Here is a 7,074-nt window from a genome sequence, read left to right on the forward strand (position 1 = left end):
ATACTAGTGGCGCCAGGAGCAGATCATTCCAGAGATTGTCTGTGTCGCCGTGGTTCTAATAAAACAAGTTAAGGTCAAGACAAATGACTCTACTGTATATATCAGCTGCTCATCAGAATCCGATGTAGCATCTGGCTGTTCATGTCTGATGTTGCCTCTGTTCTCCTCAGTACTGAGGTGTCCTCGATAAATTCTTCCAACTTAACTCATCACTGACTTCAGAGACCTCTACACCCGTTTCCAAAGCCTTGGGAAGAGAAAACTCCATAACACTTCACATCACACTTTTTTACATTTTACATTATGCTATATTCTGCTTTGACATTCATAGAGCACAGTTTGTGTTTCTATTTATATTAATATTGTATAGAGGGAAACTAGTCTTGTTATCCTTTCATCATCTACAGTATCTTTATCTTCCACATGAGGGTCGTGGGGGGCGCTGGTGCCAATCCGAGATGACATAGGGTGAAAGGTGGGGTACACCCTGGACAGGTCACCAGTCCATCACAGGGCCACGTATAGACAAAATAGGGGCCTTTCACTCTCAAACTCACACCTCAATTTAGACAAATCCAAATCTGAATGTTTTTGGACTATGGGATGAAACGGCAGGAAGTGGAGAAAATCCACGGGGAAAACATGCAAAGGCAGCAGTTCCCAGGCAGCAGGTGGTAACACAAGCAGTGTTTTGGCAACATCATACCATTGTTAATTAATTTATTTGCCCCACTTATAAGCAATTGGTACAGATTACCAATTTTGCGTTTATTTGAACACCTCCAATGTTCTTATCCTTCATATTTTCTAAAAAGTAGCCTTGCTATTTATTTTCCTCAAGCACATCCTGGCATGATACTAACACACTTTGTACAAAGTCTTATTTCCAATGTCAGTTCTCCTGACAACCAAGCGTAGAAAGAGTTGGCTTGTTCACAATTTAAAATCAACTCTAATAAACAACTGCACACATATATTACACACCCTTAAAGACACCAGTGTAGCAGTCTTTGGCTGACATGGCCCACGTTCCATGCACTGCCCTGTTCTGTTCTGTTCTACCCAGCTCTTTCTCTTTGTGTATAGCAGTCAGTCTCCCTTCAGGTCCAGCAAAGCACTGCATATAAAGGGAGAGAGCATGATTGCAAAGCGTGCCAATTGACTCACCTGTGACTGCTTTCATGAGCTCTCTCAATGCCGCTGACTGCCAGCCACACCTACATTTGTTTGTACACCCAAAAAACTTATGAGTAGAACTTATGAGTAGAACTTGTCAGATGATCACTCAGATGCAAATTCTCATAAATAAACGACAATACCTCACAATCTTGTGACTACATTATGCAGTACATTTTATTTACATGATTTCCCCAAAGCTTCAATCAGATTTCTTGTGTAAAAAAAAGTGGATTAAAAAACCTAAAGTATTCCACTGGGGCTCGTTGACTCGCAGCTGCATATGTAGGTGTGTGGGATGTGTGAGCATATCTGTGTGTTTGACGTGTTTAGGACTCTGCATATACAGGACAAACACAGTGGGATGAATACTGAGGCAAAGTCGGGTAAACACTGCTCTTGATTAGACTCCCATTCTGTACACAATCAAGGAAGAGTGATTGCCTTTCAACGGCCACATACACACACACACACAAAGTTTAAATGTGATTTATCAAACTTGGCCTGTGCTTACTTTACCGTGGCCCTTAGGACTGGAATTTGCTCACCATATTTTCCTTTTAATTTCTTATTTTCTTTCACGGATGAAGAACTGAGATTGTTTTGCTGAAGTAAAACTTTTGAGGAGTCATTTAATCCCGCTGCTGTCTCCCCCACAGTGCCTCATACCGACAGGCTTCTCTATGAGCCTAGTGCTGTGATTAAACCTGCAGTATATCAGGGCAGACAATGGCTAAGTGGAAAGGGAACTTGTGGAGGGTCACCAGTTAGAATCCCAACAAGTCACGTGCAACCTCTTAGTTTTTCCCCAGCTGCTGCTGATCCTTATCCAAGGAAAGGTCCTGATAGAGGAAAAGTTAAATGCAAAGAGGAATTTTCCTACAGGGATTAATAAAAAGTTTAATTTGAGTTCCTCATTATTGTCACTATTACAGAAATCCTTGCCCTCCATTTTCACCATCGATGTGTCTTGTTAATAGTACTTCCTGAAACTAAGCAAACAACTGCAGAGGAGAGTCAGCTTCCTGTTTATACTGGCATTTGGTATAGATGCAGATTTCTTTTGATATGAAGTTGAACACGTCTGGAAGTAAAAAAAAACCCACAGTTAATAAATGAAAACATTGGATAGATGCAGCCTAACAATAAGTGCAATAAAGCACTGAATGAGTGAAATAAAGAGGAGCTTCAACACAATTACACATTTTTAATAACCTGCAGATGAAACTGATGATTTTTTTTTTTTAAAGTGATCCTGCATACTGCACCTTTGTGGCAGTCGCACTGAGAGGCGCGAGCCAAAGCCATTTCTCTTCTGTGGAAATGGAATCAGTGGCTTGAGAGCCGCTCGGCTTCACCTCAACAAGCACACGCTATTAGGCAAAGAGTTTGAGTTATGACAACGCACCCAGTTATTAAGTAAAAATAACAACATGCCCATTTATAAGCCAAACATTTGTGACTGATTATGCTACGACGACAGTTAGTTAATCAAAGTCAGGCTTTGCTTTGCATATATTCCTGCAGCTTGCCACAGGGCAGCACATGTTCTGGTATTTGGGTGAGGATATATATATATATATATATACAATTTAACTCCACCAGCAGAAAGCTGTTTATCAATGTCTTTGATGTAACTGACGTCAGTTTAAGTGTAAGCGTATTGAAATATTGTGTGTCTCGGGTTCCCGGCTTTCAGCACTACACACAAATGCTTGTAGAGTGGTGGCAGGGCTGCCGCCATGGACTGCACAGTAGACAAATGCACGTTGTCTCCCGAGCCAAAAATCAAAGCCAACTTTAAAGCAAATGGTCATCATGGGGTGGCAAAAAGTAAAATTACTTTATCAGAAATAAACCACATCTATGCTAACATAGCAGAATATGCATTTCACATTACACTGGGCATACATTGAGACATTGCACAACAAAATTAAAAGTGCAGGTTTTCCAGTGCAAACATGTACAAAATATAGAAAAATATAGACAGTAAGAAAATAAAAGATGAATATGTTGAACAGACTATAAAATCCTAAACTAACTGAGAAAAAGAGTCACACACATATTGCACGTGACCTGAACTATGAAAACATAGATGGATGTAAACAATTTGTGTTAACATATATCTACTAGATCAAAATATCAAGTCATTAGTCATAGCAGCATTTAAACAGGTAGATTGAGAAACTGTTTCTGAGTCTGTTTGTCTTAGTCTTCTTCCCTCACTGACACACCCCCAATTTATCCACCCCTGGGCTGTGGTCAATATAGAGTGTCCAATTAACAATGAGCAATGAGGATTGGGTACCTTGCTTACCTTGAACTGATGGGGATTCAAACCAGCTACCCTCCAGCTACAAGCCCAGTTCCCTACCGGCATGGACACTATATGAATGACAGCTATAATTTTACATTTAGTACAGATAATTTGCTTAAACTTTGAGGCTGGATAAAAATAGATTCAATTTAAAGAAAAAAAAAATGCATAATGTTTGATATGTGTAAGTCAACTCTATAGTTTCCTGAAAAACATGGTTGCTATACATCCTATACTGTGTTAAATAACACATGATGTGCTCTAAATGGGTCCATAATGTATGAATAAAACATAATTCTGTGTTAAAGAAATGCACATTTCAGGCACTTATATATATTGTATTTTGTTTCCAGACCATACTGTGTCCAACTTCATATGCAGGATTCATATTCAAGTCAAGCAGGGGGAGACTGTTCCACAGAGCTTTGAGCTCTTTACTCACCAGCATATTCACACAGTAGGAAAATGACAATTTTGTTGTTTTTCCTTTCTCAGTTGCACGCAGTAATTCCTCTTTTGTATCACTCTCAGCAGTGATCCCACAAACAAGGATGTATGGTTGGTTTCTGTTATATCTGTTGTTTCCCCACCTACCTCGTGCCATTCCAGTAATCTACCAGATCTTTGTGACAAACTGACACTGTGGAGCAGTTTTACTTTCTGCGTTAAACAGCACTGAAAGCAGCAAATAACAAGGCTTCTTCACTCATTAGTTCACTCTCCACTCCATGAGAATGTGGTCTTGAAAAGATACTTGTCGGGCACTAGAGCTCTGCCAAAGAGTACCCTTGGATTAGTGCTTGCAACTCATCCAGTTCAGCCGCATGATGATTTTGTTTCAACATGCAGCTGAAAATGTTAATGAATATGCCATTTGTATCACTGTGTACCCTTGAAAACTAGGAATAAACACAAAAAAATAATAATTTGGCCCTTTCTCTTCATTTACTCATTTACTCGTTTGCTTTGATGCTAGACAGCTAATGCTTGTGCCTATTCATCAACAGTCTCATGCCAATTTAATTTAATAATATTAGAATATCATTATTGTGAGCCCTAATTTAACATTCTCAGATCAATGTGTATTTTTGTTATTGTGCAAAAGTATTAACTTAAACTGATGGAGGCACAGCATTGAAAACTGCTTAAATAACAACTGCAATGCTCTTTATGTTGAGGTTAGCCAAGGCTTCCATCGCTTGCCTTCAGCTCGTTCAAAATGCTGCCGCACATATCTTCCATTCTGGCTTCCCTCCAATGGCTCCCAGTAGACTACAGAATCCATTTTAAGCATTGCTCTGACCCTGCTGCTCTTGGTCGTCCTAAAAATTAATCATAAACCGCAAAACCGGAAGTGTCAAAACAAAACAGGAAATCCACAAAGACAAGGACCAAAACACAACCCTATTATATACAAGACAAGAAACTCCAACCAAATCAGGAAAATGAAAGACAACCTCCTGGACAGATGTGCCACTATTAACATTTATGGTATGTTTAATCCAACTTAATGTTTATCCTAATTACCTTTTTGTAATGTGATAGACAATCACTGATACAAGCACTCTATATATTAACAGTTAAGTATATCAGTATATCTGCATTTTCTTCCTGAATTATAAACGCTCATGTTCAAAGTTTCAGCCTATATTTCATGTTATTTAATGCTTTGGGACAGAATATTCCCAAGAGTTTCTGTGTTTAGAGTGTGCTCTCTGATTTTGTTACACCACTGACAAATGGCAGTTTAGTTTTCACACTGAGATCACATCTTTGATGGATTTGCAATTCAGTCCAGCATGTAATCACTGCTGGTGGTAGGACAGTACCAACATGCACATTTCTGTGTGTGGAGAAAAAAAGACATAGGACTTAAAGATGCAATATGTCTCCAATAGAACCCTGCGATAATTAAAGGGGGTGCTGCTTTTACTCAATATACGCTGTCCGTCTGGAACTCATTCCCCAAGTTTTCCCTCATCGACAGCCGACAAAATAATTGGAGGTATCTAACGTTTATAATCTGACAAAAAATAGATACTTAAAATTATAACTTCCAGAGGGACAGTGAATCCAAGCCCATGACTACTTCTGGTCCGAAACTCAGTAGTTTGAGTAGCTTCATAAGGCCCGCCCATGGTTAGAATGGCAAACAGAAAACCACGGCACAAAGAACAAATCACAAAGAACAAGTGTATTTTCAAGCAATAAAATACAATTTTTTGATTGGACTGTTAACATGTGTTAAAAGTGCTACATAAATAAAGTTTATCATCATCAACATTATTATAATTCAAATGTTAATGAACTTTTATTAATGACATGATTACTGCTTTATTTAAATCATTCTTCTGTGATCTAACCATTTTTAATTGTTGAACCTTTTGATTGATTGCTGTTGTATTAGTCTCAAAATTAAATTGTCACACTTATTTTTATCAGGACCTGAGCAGGGACTGGTGCAAAGGTCCTATTTTATCTGCTCTGACTCATCCTCTTTTTTTTTGTTTCACTTACTCTGTGAGTGCATTTTTGACGGCCTTGCCATGCACGATAACTCAGCAAACATCAGGAAATTACAATTTGACTGAGTTTTAGGGCGATCCAATGGATTCTGCATATCCTCACATTTAGTTTTCTCACATTGCCCCTTCACCTTCCTTTACTCTGTATGTGTGTTACCACGGCAACCATGAAAGTGGCCAAATAGCATGCAGCAAATATTAGGACGATAGGTCCACACCAAAATAACCTGCAAAGCCAATCATTGTGTCACACGGCCATTGCTGTTGCGCTGTTCAGTGCTGCTTGTTTATTTTTTTTTAAATTATTATTGTTGTGTGTGAAACACATTGAATGGCACTGATTTGTTTGAAATCTAAAACAATATATATATAAATAAATATAAATAAAGTGCAATAAAAGCCAGCTTCTTTGTGCACATGAGGTAAAGCTCCTATTAACAATGTGACCTAACATGATCTCAGCTTCACAGTGGTGATTTTCTGACTGCCTTCTATCAGACTTAATAATACGGTAACTCCACACTTGTCATCAAATTGGATAACATTCAAATCAAATATGACCCTTTTTGAGTTTGACTCCTCACCTGAGAATTAAATTCCTGATTAAATCGCTGAAAGGAAAAAAAAATCTCATGCACTCTTAAGGGAGATGATGTAAATCTCCAACTACAGTGTTTTCCTATGATAAACAACTATGCTTTTTAGTGATGATGATAGATATAGAATTCTTCTGCACTGTTGTCTCAGTTATTATTTCTCATTCCAAGAGCAGATGAGTCTTAAGGGACATGATACATTCATACAGACTTATTTTCTCTATCCCTGTGCCAACGCTATGGTTTTGGGTCAAAAAAGCTATGTAGAGATGAACAACATTAGTTCATTTTCAAATGATAATTAGCTTTGGGTCAGTTACTGTCATGTTGACTGGACTTTTTTTTTGTATTATTACAGGAGGTGTTTGTTTTCATCTGCATGGGTTTATTTTAAAGTTTGTCCTCATATTAGAAACTTTCTGTTGACAGTTTTTGACAGATTGTTAGGTCATCACCCATG

The sequence above is a fragment of the Solea solea genome, chromosome 14 (assembly GCF_958295425.1).
Source record: "Solea solea chromosome 14, fSolSol10.1, whole genome shotgun sequence".
Lineage (NCBI taxonomy): Eukaryota > Metazoa > Chordata > Actinopteri > Pleuronectiformes > Soleidae > Solea > Solea solea.